This window comes from Argiope bruennichi, chromosome X1 (assembly GCF_947563725.1).
Source record: "Argiope bruennichi chromosome X1, qqArgBrue1.1, whole genome shotgun sequence".
Classification (NCBI taxonomy): domain Eukaryota; kingdom Metazoa; phylum Arthropoda; class Arachnida; order Araneae; family Araneidae; genus Argiope; species Argiope bruennichi.
In genome coordinates this window covers 73,847,904-73,860,759 of record NC_079162.1, presented here as the reverse complement: position 1 = coordinate 73,860,759, position 12,856 = coordinate 73,847,904, and the positions used below count along the sequence as shown (strand labels likewise).

Here is a 12,856-nt window from a genome sequence, read left to right as displayed (position 1 = left end):
GAAGTCTGTCTGTCTAATTGTCGGAATACAACGTAACACTATTAACTACCAAACAAAAAGACCCATATGGATGAAATTTAGTATTAGATTTAGCATCTAAATTGCAGATCTGTATCGAATTCTGAACTAAATCCTTCAAGGGATTGTCCGTCCGTCTATCCGTACTTTTTCATGCATACAAATACGATAACTGAAAAACTTGGATATGTAAAATTTATGTGCACATTTTTTAACATCTAATGTGTGTATTTTTTTGAAATGTGAGCGCAAATTCACCTACGTTATTTTCATGCATGTAAACTTGGTACTGAAAAGCGCATCAACTTAGATAAATGAAAATTCGTATGTGATCTTGTTACTACAAATGATGATTTCAATCGGTCGAGTGAAAAAAAAGGGGGGGGGGATACTACGTAGTACACTTCACGATACTACGTAGTACAAAGTGTTCATGTGCAGCATATTGTAAACAAAGGTCTGATCCTTCGTGGCATTCAAAATTGAGCTTTGTTCTGTGTTCGCAATTTTGTGCGGAAGTAGAGGAAGCAAACCTTTTTTTAAGGAGTATCTTAGAAAGTTTCTGGGAGATCACTCCCTCAGGTTATTTTCTAATCGTCTAATCTTAGTTTTCTAAATCGGTTTCGTTTAATCTTAGTGTTTCATCCGATTTGCTGTTTTGTGAGGACTAATAACGCTTATTTTTCTGACATCGGCTATGATTTCATATTTTTTTCATTTTTCTCGGAAACTTCATCGTAGAGGTATGTTCCTTTGGGATATTTTTATAATTCATGAGCAAGAATTCTGGTTCTGCATAATTTATCCGATGATATCCGAACACCATGTATTCCTCGAAGTCGCGGAATTAACAAAAATTATTTGCTAAATAAACAAATATTGCTTTTTAAGCAAATGTCTAGTAAATGCATAAATTATTGATTAGAATATGATTTCCGCAAATATTTTTCACTGTTTTATTTTGAATTCGCATTTCTCTCCGCTTTTTGGTAAACTCTGCAGAATGGATAAGATTTGTATTTGGCAAATCTACTATCTATGAAACTTAAAACATTGAATATAAGATCATAATTTAATATGCATTTGAAATTTAATTTTCGATACTCTGTTTATAAATCATTAATGCTTTTAACTTTGTAGGTAATGAAATGTTATTTTGCAGATTAGTAAGATTTTCTAATTTAATAAAAACAGACATTTCTAGATAAAACTTAAATGATAATATCTGTTTACTAAAAAAAAAAATTCTAATATTTGGTTTTTCAAAAAAAAAAAAAAAAAAAAACTAATGTTTCCTATCTCAAAAAATGCCTCTAATGTTTCATTTGTCATTACAGATAATGTAATTTAAGTATCAGCATGAATTTCAGTACTTTCGAAAATTATTTTGCAATCGATTTAGAAATTTTGATCTCTCAAACTCTGTTAGTCGTCATATCTGGATACGCATGTATCTATTAGCTATTTTAAACGCATTACAATTTGATTTTTTTGTTTTACAAAATACTATAATACTCTCATTTATATTCTGATCAGGACTAATTATTATAATTTTCAAGGAAAAATTATCAAACCTGGACGAATATCTCATAAAATAGGTTTTATTTATGCTGGATGCATTGCAATCGTTGAAGGATGAATTACGACTAACAAAAGTTTTACAATGAATCAGGATTCACGCTATTTAAATTAAAGAAACTCTCATAATATTTTTTCTTTAACAATTATTTAAAATATTTTATATGTTTAAGGATTTTATTAATTGCTCATTTTAAATAAAATAATTTCTTTTCACATGCAAGGGATTCAATATATTTTTTATTTGTTAAACCTCCTATTAACCTGTTAGCTGGATATGACGAAATATTTCAATGTAAAACGAACGGAATATAAGTTAATTACTCGGTTAATAGGTTAATTAAATGAACCGAATGATAAAAATAAATAAATAAATAATCGCAACTTTTGTTGTATTTGCATATTGAATTTAAAAGTTTAAGTAATTCAGGGGTGTTTGTGCTCCGGGGAAACCCCGGAATTCCGGGGATTTTGAACTTCGATACCCGGAAATTCCGGGGATCGTCGTTCAAAAGGAAGTAGGAATAATAATGAATTATTTATTTTGATCTGGGCGATTTTGTTTGCTTTGAAAGCAGAAAACGCAAGGTCAGCGTGTGTGGTGAAAACTTTTCCTTTCTTTCTCCAAAGGCAGTGATAATGCGTGAAAAGGGGGGGAAAACTTCTTTTTTGTTCTTTCCTTATTGCGAGTTATGACTCATTCCCCCGTTTCTCGGATATTCTCTTCTGGATTCTTTTCGGCAAGTAGGCGCGGCAGAAAAAAAAGGGAGAGACTTCGCGACCAGATGTGCGATCACGTGACTCTGGGTTCAAAGGTCTTATCTCTCCTGGCATGGCGCCAATAAGTAGAGAAGGGGGATTTTTCGCCGTATTAGCTATTTGTCATTGATCGCTTCGCAACTTTTTTTTCTCCGCTGTGTAAAATTTTCGTTTCATTTATTGATGCACGTGTAAATTTTTCGTTTCTCTTATTGAAATATTTTTTTATTTATGTACGCAAGAGAATTTCACTTTGAAATTTCAGCATATGAAACAGAAATTACCCCTTAAAAATTCATATCTAATTAGTTTTACAGCATTAGATTCAGAGCTAAGAGGTAAAACCAGTACAATATTAGCTTTTGAAAAATTATCATCTTTTATGTCCCATATTTTTAGTGATAATGAAAAGTCAAAAGTAGAAGCTGAAATAAGGTTATACCAGAGTGATATTGATATCACCAAAGAAATGCTCTACACATCTGATGAAAGTGGAAATCAAGTCAAGTGTACAATTGATAAATATTGGTCTAAAGTTTTTAATTTAAAAGATGATTTCACAAATGATTATAAGTATCCTACATTGGCTAAATTGGTCAAAGCCTGCCTTAGCTGCTTCCATGGCCCATTAGTGGAAAGTGCATTCAACTTAATGGATACACTTGTCACTGACTATAGAACCTCTCTTAAGATTGATTCCCTAGATGCAGTGCAGACTATTAAATATGATTTAATGGCTTCTAAAGAAACCTCATGTGAAAAATATGGCTCAAAAAATCCAATGACTGATCCAATTCACAAAGATCTCTTACTGAATATGAACAGAAGTTGGAAAACATATCAAGAGGACTTAAAAACATGTATTTCAGATGAGTCACCTATAAAAGTCTCTGAAAAACCTTCTACATTAGCAGAAAAGCAAACTGCTTCTACCTCTGCATGTGCAGTTCTCGAGGAAATTTCTTCAGCTGTAAATGAGGAAAATAAAAGTCAATCTTCCTGCAATTATGAAGTTCACCACAAAAGAAAGACAAGCCCACAAACATCAGAAAATAAAAAAAAGCAGCAGAAATTAGATAATTTTTTTAAAGAATTAATTCAGGTAATTTAAAATATTTGCATAAAATGTAGTAGTTTATATGTTTGAAAATTTATGGTTATTAATTTTGCAAAAAAAGTAATTCATTGAACTTTTATAATTAGGTCATTCAATATTTCATAATTGTAATTTTTCATTTCTCTCTCCCCCCCCCCTTCTCGAAACTCCAAAATGCCGGTAGTAAGTCCGTAAAAGTTTCAGGGGATTTTTTGGGGTCCCACAAACACCCCTGGTAATTGCACATCCATTATGAAATTTTACTATTTCAACGCATGAACTGATCTGAAATTTTTGATTTGATTTCGAGGAAACAGGAAGATTGACTTGTTGCTTCATTGAACCAAATCCTCTTCGGCGAACTGAATTTTTTTAATTTTAAATTTAAATGTTTCATATTTTTGACAGCAGGAAACATAAAATCTAATTTATTTACTTCAAATTTAAATGTTTCATATTTTTGGCAGCAGGAAACATTAAAATTTGATTTATTTCTAAATTTCACAGCAACGCCGTTGCGCGTACACTGTAAGACGTTTTATTATAATATGGTCTGGAACTCCAAGAATGTAGCTGAAACTCATATATTATGTGATTTTATCAGTTTTTCTAATATTAGTCAGCTAAAATAGTTAAGAAAATGTTCTTGATTTAAAATTTTTTACTAAATAGCTGTGCAAACTATTATTTTATTTACTTTTACTTAAAGTAGAAATTAGGATTTTTTTATTCACTCGCCATCACTTTTCAATGACAAAAAAAAAAAAAAAAAAAAAAAAAAAAACGCATTTCCTTCCCCCCCCCCCTTTTGCTGTTTGCAGATGTTGTTTTTTTTGTATTTTTGTATTTTTTAAAAATTAGACTGACAAATTAAGAATAGACAAAAATAATTAAATTAATTAATTTGGCTTAAATTAAAAATAATAAAACAAACAAATTAAAATATAGCTCAAATCATTAGAAAAAAAATGTTAGGGGAGAAACATTGCAATTAAAGCGCATAAATGTCGCAGCATTAAAAAATCCAAATGGTTACACTCAAATTATTCAAAGTAGAAAACGCCTGTAAGTTATTGCGTAAAAATAAATAGGAATACAATTGAAAAATTGCATCCTGGTTGAAGACTTTATCAAGGGTCACTTTAGAGCAGAGTTTTCTATTTTTAAGCAGTCCTCTATTAACCCTTTGTACTCGGATGGGGCCTCTCACTCACCATTCAAACAGTGCACCATTTTGACGTTTTATTTATTTATTTTTCAATTTTGATTGTTAAAAACACTTACATAATGTTAAAAAGATGTCGATAAATTTTTCAAAGAAATTCGACTTAAAACAATTATGTATATGTATTTTTCAGAGCAATAAACAAATCTTTGTATTAGGTGAATAATTAAGCTTCAAATTACTTTTCCGAGGGCAAAGGGTTAACCTCCAAAAATTAACCCCTCATGACTCGAATTTCAAAGAAATTGAGATTTTGGAAAAACAAGAAAAAATACATATAACGCAAAAATAGAAAGCTAAGAATTTAAAAAAACACACACAAATATTAAGAAATTCAAACATCTAAATCCAAAACTGGAAAACCAGAAAGGGCCAGAATAAAAGTATAGAAATGATAAAATACCAATAGAAAAGATAAAATACCAAAAGTTAAGAAATTTAAAAGCCCAAATAACAAAATTAGAAAAACGTCCACAATTTAAAGAATTCATCAAACAAGTCAAAAATAATTATCCACTGTCAAGATCAGAGCAATGACAAAAGGGGGGGGGACTTAACGTAACTCTAAAAACACGGTGCAAAAACTAGCAATTTGTTTGCACGTGTATAAACGCATATCACAACTCAATTTAACGTAGCAAATATATATTTAGTTAAAAATACTTATTAGGGAAAAATTATTAAAATGTTTCAGGTCAAGAAGTATTATTGAGTTGATTGTTCAAATTTTAGAACTAGGAGGTCATATTCTTCGATAAAGATTTCCTGAAGAGATTCCTGTATGAAGCAGCCTGGTGCCTATTAAATCCATTTCCTCTTACTAGTGTGGTGGGAAATATGTGGAGAGAGTAGCGGCATATCCACAAATGAGTTTGTAAAACTCCATAATTATATATATATATATATATATATATATATATATATATATATATATATATATATATGATCCCTGTAGGGGCAGCCTGGTGTGGTGTGGAAATTTTTGTAGGGAAAATCGATTCAGCTGTAAGCTTTATTATCTTATCTAAATTCAAAATAATGAAATTTGTCCCCCAATTAAATTGGTAAAATTTCAAAACTGAATATTAATATAAGCTAATGTTAAAAAATCTGATCAATGTGGGCGTTATCAATACTTTCGCATGCTTTAAATTCCTGTACGCTATTACGTTTGAGGTCGATACCCCGTGAATGTATTTCGTGCAGGCTCTAGAGGAGCACGCCTGGCTCCTCTAAATTCAGGGGGGTAGCTAAAAATCGACTCGGCATACATTGCAGTGCTAAGCAGTCGACAAATTTACGACATAGGAGGGTCTTTTAAACGTTTTTGCGCATATAGCTTCATATTGTCCAAAATCCGCTACTTGGTACCATAATTTTAGAAATCCTGAATCAAACATTTCCTCTCTGAAAAGTAATAAGTTGTATGATCATATAAATGCGAGTATAAGAATTCCTTTTAGTGCTTATGAAGCTCCAAAATATGACAATGCTTTTGTTATAATTTTTAAAAATTAATGCAGGAGTTTTTGCTATTATGCGGTTTTTATACCGGTAATAATAATTATCTAATAAGAACGTGTAAACTATGTTTCCTTCAAAATGACGAGTCAGATTCGGCATCGCAGTACAAAGAGTTAAAACTACTTTTCAACTTCTATCTTCTCAGTGGCATAGCAAACAAAGGGTTAAAACTACTTTTCAACTTCTATCTTCTCAGTGGCGTAGCAAACAGAGAGCGGGGGGTGGGGTATAGATGCAAAGGGCGTCAGTTTTAAGAAGTGCCTTGGGAACAAAACATTAGTTCATTTGTATCAGTTTTTATTTTCTCGTATCAGAAGTATACGAAGAGACTTTCTCATATAAGAAATATGCAAAGAGAAAGTATTGTTACCGCCAAAAAATCCGAACTCTGGATTTTTGGTGAATTTCCACGTTTCAGATCGCCCTGAGTCAGAAGAAAAAGGCATTTTGGGCATTGTATCTGTCGGCCTGTGAGCACAATTACTTAAAAGGCCTTGTGAGCTAGACATATGAAATTTGGTATGTGTATCTTACACCAAATTTGCAGATTTCTATCTAATTTAGAACGAAATCTATTCAGTAGAAGTCTGAATCTGGCTGACCGAATACAATGTAATTACTAAACAAAAGGAGCTAGTTTGATAAATTTGGTATACAGATTTAGCATCTAAAGTGTAGATCTGTGCCAGATTTTGGACCAAATCCATTTAGGGATTGATCACCTTTCAGTCTATACTTTTCCACATCCATGCAAACGCGATAACGCAAAAACCCAATGACTTAAATAAATGGCATTTGGTATGTGATCTTGCGACTGCACTTGTGGTTTTGTGTCAGATTTTTTTTTGTTTCATTTGATAGGAAAAGAGACGTCTAAATGACACGTTCAGTTTTCCCGCACTAATGTATTAACTGCATCTTAGCGATTAATCGCCAAAGATCACATGTTAATATACTCTTCATAATCATTGATCATCAATCGCATAGGGTTAATAATACATAAGTACCGGTATTCTTTACTATTCTACGAAGTACGCCGGCGTCCTGGCATAAGGGTATCGCGTGTTCATTGTAATCTGGGTTTTCCAGGTTCGAGTCCTGGTTCGGGCAGGGTTGCTCTTCTTCTGTGTTCTATCTGTGAGATATGCGAATGTGCCCCCCTGTAAAAAGGGGTTGTGCAAGCGAATGTGACGCATGAAGTAGCTAAATCGTACTCTTGGCCCTAGTTGGGGTTACTGAAAAAAAAAGAGACGCTCAGTCGGATTAAATCGCTGACAGATTTGTCAGCGGGCTTGTAAAGTGCCACACGTTACAAGAACAGCATTCTACGAAGTACACAACTTTCTTGTGTGGGACTCTGAAAATAAAAATCTGAGCATTCGTGGTATTCACCGTCTTGAGCAAGGTCCATCATTTTATGCGGGGATAAAGAGAGGGGCATTATCTTTATTAGAAGGTATTCGAGAAAGTTTCGGAGTAACCGTTCCCACTGGTTGGGAGGGAATTTCATAAGAGGGCGAAAAAAGTAATGCCATATCTCAGACGCTATTTGCCTTCGTTACGCCTCTGACCTTTCTATGTGTATACACTTTAAAAAAATTTCAAGGTGAAAATATGATCTCGCTGATAAGTGAGATCTCCCCCACCCCACAAATCGAAAAATGATCTCGCTGTAACATATTGTTCGGAAGTTGAGAAAATTTATCGATAGTCACCCCCTATTTCGCTTAAATTTTCGGGCGCCTCGATAATCCTGCTTATCTAACACAATAATCTTATCTTTCCATGCCATTGAAACTTCGTTTGTCAATGTCTAGCTGGTGATTCAGGCCATAATTCAATACAACTGTCCAAATAAGTGGCCTAACTTTTATTAGTTTTGAATATATTATTTCCGAGATTAATCCAGTGTGATCTTTTGCATACTAAGTTAACCTTATTTGAATAAATGAATAACTCGTCTGCCGAGTGCAGGAGCTGTTAACTGTGTTGAAAAGTTCTTGTATGAAAGTTTTTTTTTTTTTTTTTTTTTTCCCTTCTGGATTTCTTTTACCTTTACTTGTACAGTTCTTCTTAAACTAGTTTTTAAAAGATATAAAAACTTGATAATTTGAGAAATGGCCGATTTTTATTGATACTGTGACTGCTGTGTATTTTATCATAAACTGTACCGAAAAAATTTGAATTTTTGTTAACTAATGATTGTTAATCCAGATTGTATGCATTGGTTGTTTTATTCAAAAGGAGTACTGTAATTTTTTTAAAACTTTTTTTGTGAACTGAGTATATATACAAAGAGAGTATTGTAATTTTCAAAAAATTCGAAATAGAGATTTTGACGTATCTCTACGTTTCAGCCCTCCTTCAGTTCGAAAAACCCGTTTGTGGCATTATGTTTGTCTGTCACTCTGTGTATCTATCATAGAACACAATAACTCATAAACGCTTCGAAATTGACAGATGAAATATGGCTTATGACCTTAACATTCAATTTGCAAATTTTTAAAGATAACCCATTCAGAGGAAGTCTGTCTGTCTAACTATCCAAATACAATGTAACACTACTAACTACCAAACAAAAATAACCATATGGATGAAATTTGGTATATAGATTTATATCTAAATTGTAGATCTACATCAAATTTTGAACCGAATCCTCCAAGGGATTGTTCGTCTGTCCATCTATACTTTTGCACAACATACAACACTTTGAGCTAGACGGATGAAATTTGGTGTATACGTATTACATCGCGTTTGTTGATTTCTTTCAAATTTTGAATTAAATCCATTTTGAGGAAATCTATCCATCTGAATTAGTACTAACGAACATGATAATTTCGAAACTTAAAGAGCTAGATAAATAAAATTTGGTGCCCAGGTGTAGCATTTAAAATATAGATTCCTATTAAATTTTGAACCATATCTGTCAACGGGTTGGCAATCAGTCGGTCGGTATTTCCACACTGAAGCATAAAAACCTGATAAATCAAAAATGCAATGCCTTAGATAAATATAATTTAATATGGGATCTTATGATACAATTGTACTTCCATATCAAATTTTGGTTCGGTCGGAAAAAGGCGCATAAAACACTAATTCGGTTTTTGGATATTAGTGTATTAACGACAAGCCAGAGATTAATCTCTAAAAAAATTTGCCAAAGATCATACCTTAGAATCAGTAAAAATGCTAGATTCACTCGAAATATCAATATTTCATAACTATTGTTCGCCAATGCCATGTAAGGCATTCGTGACTTTACCCAAGGTCAACAATTTTATGGATGGCTGGGTTGGGGAATAGCTTCTTTATTGGAGCTTATGTTAAGAGAATTTCGATAACTCCAATCCCACACTAGTTATATCTGATAATTTCACTAACTATTTTTTTTATCTCGTTTCAAAGAAATTTTTTTGCTTTTATTTTTTGTTTAATTATTTCAATCTTTATTCGTCTTTGTTCAAATTTGGCAATCATACTCAAGGCCGTTTTATCTGTTGAGTTAACTAGACTATAGCCCAGAGGCGCCACTGATCCAAAGGCAGCTATAAACTTAGTCTACAGATTCTATTTTAATATAGAATTAATTTTTTTAGAAATTTAATTCATTTTTTCCATGTTTCCTTATCGCATTTTTTTTTTTTCTTTCTTGGCTTTCTGAATATTTGATAACATCTACCACAACTTATCATATCTTAGAATTTTAAATTCGTTTGCATTTGTTAGAATGATTAGAAAGAGAATGAGTCTGAAATATAAATTAAACTATTTTAATTTTTTGAAGCATAGAAATAGAATTAATTAGCAATTGTTATTCGGATATAAAATTTACTCTTCTTTCAACTACTACGTCTTCAACAGGTTTATCTTGTTGTGTTTTTTATAAAATCTTTCAGCCTTTTAAGAAAATAAAATAAAAATTAGATGTGCGATTTAAAATTTTTCGCCTGTCTGAATACATAAGGTAGAGTTCAAATTATTTGAAGTCCAATTATTTGATTATTTGAATCTCCTATATCCCAAATAATTTTAAGAGAGAAAAAAAATGTCAAAATTCGGGAAATAAAAATAGAAGTTCGCTTATTGAGTAGTCCTGATGCTTCTGTTCACAAGCGATAGAGGTTATTTTTAGCATCTAAAATAGAGTACATACATATTTTATTGATTAGCATATATATTAAAATAAATGAATTAATTTGTTACACATACATAATTTAATACAGTTTTCTATAATTTCTGTATCTATGTTTTTTAAATTTAATTTCATAAATAAAATTCTTCCTGTTCCTGAAATCTGTATAAATTAACTTCATATATTAATTCGAATAATTAGCCAGAATATATCGGAGTCGACATCATGCATATTATTAACTAGTTAACTATTTCAACCTCTTCAGAAAATGCGTATCGAAACTGTCATAAACATGATATACAATAATTAATTATAAATATAATAATTAAACAATTATTATATAGATACAATAATTGTCATTGAATAAACTCGTCATAACGCAAAATGTTGTACTTTTTCCATGACGAGTAACTCGTCAAAAACAGTTTACCGGTTAATTTTAGATAAGTTTGGAACACATATTTTCTTTACATACATATTCCTGAATCAGGTTCGAGATGGCAGTTCTAAATTTTTGCTGTTCGAAAAACGGCTTATTCACTAAATAAAATAGTAGATAATAGATTAGTTAGATTAGAATCTATTAAATAATGTGTGCAATATTAATTAACTGTCGCTTTGAATTATCATATCTGTTTACTTCATTTTTTTAAAATTGTATGATGCAATTTTTATTTCTTTCTTTGCTGTGGACACAGAGGATGACCATAAGAAGGTTTAGTTTAATTACTGTTAGATCAGTATAAAAGAGTTTGTAGCTGTGATCAGATGTTGGACGGCATCTAACACTCATTTCTCGAAACGTTTATAACATACAAATCCCAACTAAGAGAAACGGCGGCAGAACTGTTATTTCTGGTTATCATAAAATTATCTAATTTTATTGAGAGAAAGTTCAGTATGAAAAAATGGTTTGCATCTTTCAAAGTCACACAATAGGATATTTCTTTTGTCCCTTCTGAGTGGGTTACTCTCTTAATAAAAATTGGGAAATAGTCCTTCTCCTGCCATCCCCCTCCCCTTCCTTCTCTAGTATAAAATCAGACAATCTCTGTCAGTATCTCTGTCTCTGTCAGAATAAGTATCTCTGTCTTGATTTAATCATTTAGACCATAGGTTTCCAACTATTCCCTTTTAATACATTTGCTACCACAATGCGTCTGGAGCCTTCTATGGGGAAGTTAGCGAGTTCAGAGGCAAATGGAGGGGGGGGGGGTAAAACAATCAAAAGGGGTGGACTTGGTTTACCTACCTATTTAGGAAAGTAATATAATAACATATCTGAATTAATAGAAGTTACATGAATATATCGACTTCAGTTTTAGATCTTCCTACAAATACAGATGCAACACAATATCAAATTTTAAAGAGGAACTCGTAAGATTCAACTAATGAAGAATAAAAAGCAAAATTCAAATATGGATATCTAGAATTTTGGCTTCAAAAATCGATATCAGTTCTCTACCTTTGTTTGTGGGCAAGAGTACAGACATTTTTAATTGCTTTTCCTTTATCACATTTGGCTAAACGTGAGTTCAGTTCAAAAGCGTATTTATTATTTAAATAAAAGAAACAAACTGCACCTTAGTGAATGTTTCAGTATGAAACTAATGTTAATGAAATTGAAACCCAAAATTTAAATTAACAAATTGTCGAAACTCTATTAACCTCAATGATGCGATTGATTTTTTAAAAATTTCTGATTGATTTTATGCTTATTTTTAAATTTTTAACAAACAATTTTTTACTACATTTGATGGTTTCTTTTCATTGTACTTAGTGATTCCTAATAGATGAATAGACACATTAAATAGTTAGGGGAAAACGCTGTTCCTTTATTCGATTTTCAATATTTATTTTTTTATTGGCTTCATTTGTAAGTTCACTATTCTGTTGTGAATATTGATTTTTATTGGGATTTGTTTGGAATTTATTACATATTTTAAAAGATCGAAATTTTCATTTTAAATATTTTTAATTTATTTTAAAAACTCCTTGCATTGCGATCAATAATACAACATAATATACTTGTAATACCTTTGACCCACCTTATGAAAACAAACATTAATGAGAAACCAACTTTTAATAACCTAGAACATTAAGATTGGTATTTTTGATTAAAACGCAATTTCTTATACATATAAGTACTGATGCTTTATGAAGTACTGATGTTTATGCTTAATGAATGAGAAAAACCTTTAATCAACTTTATAGTTTGAAAAAAACTATCATCATTTTACAGAATTCATCGTTTTCAGGAAGCTTTTCCTTAAGCCTTTTTTTTAATAGTAAAATTTCCTTTGACACTCTTTCTATGTGTTTCTAGTTTTAGAGGTACCATTTGATAGCAAAGCTTGTAATGCTTGATATCAAACTATTTTGATTGATTTCCCAAGGCTGCCTGTTACAACTTTGACTTTACTTTTCGGCCTTCCTTTGTTTTACTAAGCCTTAGAGAAAGATCTTATATTTTCAGGGAATATACACGAGGAGGTCGATGGTATACTTAGACTCTTGGAACTTT

At 31.5% G+C, this 12,856-nt stretch overlaps 1 protein-coding gene across 1 annotated transcript in view; it reads left to right on the top strand.

The window, feature by feature from the left end:
- The window catches only part of LOC129958299 (homeobox-containing protein 1-like), a 64,794-nt gene that overhangs the window by 39,017 nt on the left and 12,921 nt on the right, over nt 1-12,856 (top strand). The window lies entirely within an intron of this gene.